The sequence below is a fragment of the Lepidochelys kempii genome, chromosome 8 (assembly GCF_965140265.1).
Source record: "Lepidochelys kempii isolate rLepKem1 chromosome 8, rLepKem1.hap2, whole genome shotgun sequence".
NCBI classification, from domain to species: domain Eukaryota; kingdom Metazoa; phylum Chordata; order Testudines; family Cheloniidae; genus Lepidochelys; species Lepidochelys kempii.
The window spans coordinates 94,745,681-94,748,821 of record NC_133263.1 but is presented as its reverse complement, the minus strand read 5'-3'; the positions used below and the strand labels follow the sequence as shown (position 1 = coordinate 94,748,821).

General features: G+C 42.4%; 1 non-coding gene across 1 annotated transcript; it reads right to left on the bottom strand.

Moving 5' to 3' along the window:
- Nucleotides 1–2,324: 2,324 nt before the first annotated feature.
- On the bottom strand, nucleotides 2,325–2,388 carry LOC140916646 (small nucleolar RNA Z39). Its single transcript, XR_012160564.1, has one exon. It is a non-coding gene; the product is annotated as a small nucleolar RNA Z39 (small nucleolar RNA).
- Between the last annotated feature and the right edge of the window lie 753 nt (nucleotides 2,389–3,141).

The window sequence follows — 3,141 nt, the reverse complement described above, 5'->3', positions numbered from 1 at the left end:
TGGGGCTCATGTAAAAAATGCGTGATCATGGAATACAGCTGCAAACAAATTTGTGCTTTGCTGAGCAAATTAGATCACAATGTGATGGGGTAGAGGAAGTACAGGTATAATAATACCAGGTCCATAGCTCTCAAAGACTTTTAACAAAGGAGGCCAAGTATCATTATTCTCATTTTACAGACGGAAACTGAGGCGCTAGGCAGCAAGTGACTACCTCAGACTAGTGATAGAGCTAAGAATTGAACCTAGGTTTCCTGAATGTTAGCCTACTGCCCTAGGCACTAGACTATGCTGCTAAGGGAGGCTGTAGAGATACCATCAACCCTCATCACATTGTGGAGGAAGTATGATGTGACATGGAATTTATGGAAGTCCAGTTGAAAATTGTCATTTTGGTGGAGTGGCGAGAAGGAAATTATGTTTCATAAGCAGTAAAGAAGGAGAAAATTGAGCTGTGCAGAGTTAGATTTTTCCCCCCTCTGATTAAGTTTGTCTTTAAAATAAATTAGCTTCCTGTCACACATTCGATCCGTTGATCCAAGCTACTTCACAACAAGTTTTGGTTCACATTAATTTTGCCACTGCACAAATGGTGATCATTTACACCTGGCATCCTGCTTCTACTCATGGCTCTAGCCTTGTAGATCTAGGCCCAAAGACCGTGGAAAGATGATACCCTTCTCTGAGGTCCTCATGCCATATGTTTCTGATGTACTTGTGGTGACAACATTTACTGAGGTCTCAGCATCAGGAAAAATGAGAGCTCAGACTTTGCCCTTGGTTGCTGAAAAGCCTCTTCCTTAGCTCCAGTTGGGTTGTTTGAGTGTTCCTGGCGGAAGGATTTGGCCAAACAAATAGCAATCTCTTTATTTCCTCATCTGCAAAAGACTTCTCCAATTTTCTAGAACCTTCAGGAAAAGAAGCAGGGAATTCAAGCCACCTTAGAATCCCTGTATATGCCAGTTTCCCCTTAAGAACCACCAGGGCTTATTTGTATTGATAGCTATGTGCTGTAGTACCTCAGACATCTGTTACATCCCAAGCAGAAGAGTGGTTGGATGCTTGCTGTGTGTCACCCCACTAGCCCACAAGGGAGTCGGGGATCTAACATGTGGATAAAGTAGGCCTAGAAGTTTGGCAGATGCTACCATGCCACTAAGAGAATTTTTGTTTGCTTTTAAGAGCATAAGCATGGCCATACTGCGTCAGACCAATGGTCCAGTTAGCCCACTATCCTATCTCTGACAGTGGCCAGTACCAGAACAGGGCAATTTTGGAAAGATCCATCCCTTCTTCCCTTTTTAATATTTAGTAAGCCAAGGAACCATTTTGACTGTGGTGTAAACACCCACAGGTTTCTTTTTACCAAATCTGGTTAAAATGTGGTTTTGGACTTATTTATCCAGGTCAACAGCTTTCTTGTGGAAAGACCATTAAAGGAGAGAATGCTAACAAGGAACAGAAGGGTGAGGCATGAGGAAAAAACAAGGATGGCTCATCATAAGTAACCAGAGAGCACTCTGGTGGATGTACATATAAATGGAAGCAGCTTTCATAAAGGCTAACAGGTTTCTCTTCTTCCTTCCCTGACTATGAATACCCAGGTGGGTATTTTAGTCTTGGCCTTTTTAACAGTAAAAAAAAAATATGAATAAGTTAAGCTTCGAAATATTACTGTTTAGTCAACTCTCTGGCTGCTGATGGAGTTTAACTTGACACAACAAGGGTTGCTTTAAATAGCACAGACTCTGGCAGTCTGTGGGGGTGACTCATTTACTAGCTAATTAACAAGTATCTAATATAAATTTAACATTCACTTCAAACTTACTTTCCTTCAAACCTAACTTTTTTTTTGATTGGGGTAGTTGCAAATGGAAGCCAAATACTGTAGTTGGTTGGGCTGACTGGAGGGATATGCTGTGTGGTTAGATTTCCAATTCCTTTGCATCCTTTAAAGAGCTAAATTTAAGAAACTAACAGTTCTTAATACAAAGTCATTTTTGTGTGAAACAGCCCCCCAAGACTATCTAGTATTTCAAAATCCCAGAATGAAAGTTCTTTCATTTGCTTTTAAAGAATAGCACCGGAGGTTATTTTTTCCCTATCAAACCATCCAATGAATGTAAAAGCCCTCGTTTACTTTAAAAGGCTCCTATGTTGTTCCTGTGTCAGATGTCTATCTATTCATTAAAAGGAAAAGGAGGGTTTGTGACACCTTAGAGACTAACCAATTTATTTGAGCATAAGCTTTCGTGAGCTACAGCCCACTTCATCGGATGCATTCAAGAACCAAGAACCAAGCCAAGATAATTGCTCCACTGAAGTGCATCAGAAAGCATTTACAGTATCATTGCTTCTCTCATACCGTTGTGTTCACATCCTTTGTACCATTGGAGCAGGAGGCGCTTGGGAAGAGGAAAGGCAGAGGCATGACAAGGACACTGCACCCCTATGACTGCACGATCCCATCATGGCTGCTGACAGAAGCCTGGTGCGGGGAGGCAAAGGCCATCCAGCGCCAGATAGCAGAAGTGAAAGCTCCAGCATCAGCGGAGTAAGGCAAAACATGGTCCTTATGTGGTCAACTGAAAGGTTGCAGTACTTTGGCATGCCTACCACCTGCACCTCTCTGAGTGAAGTACTGTCACCACTCTTCCAGACAGCTCTTTGAGCTTGGTGTCTGGTACCGTGTTACTGGAAGAGGGCGAAGTTTGGCCTGACGTAAGCAGTCGATATGTTTCCCAATGGTTTAAGTAAGAGGATAAACAACTTAATCCAGCAAACAGACAGCGGGATCTTGTAACTGAGCAGGCGTATACTCACCAGTGGCTTCATTGCTGGGAATTGCTAGGTAAACAACAACAGAGATGAAAGGAAAGAAGCATTCAAATGCTTTAAAGAGGGGGATGAGTTCTGTGACTCACATGACATGACTGAGGAATATTTAGAGCTCAAATGACTTAACTTCTTTCTTCTGTGCATGGTGTTATCAGCAGGGGAGTGTAGCAAATCACAGGGATTTTCACTGTGAACTCCGCATAGTATCTTTTTAGATACTGGAAACTCAACAGGCCCCCCATTGCTCCCTCCCCCACAGAAGTTCGTGATGGAAATTCCGTACTTTTAAGCTGATGGCATTGT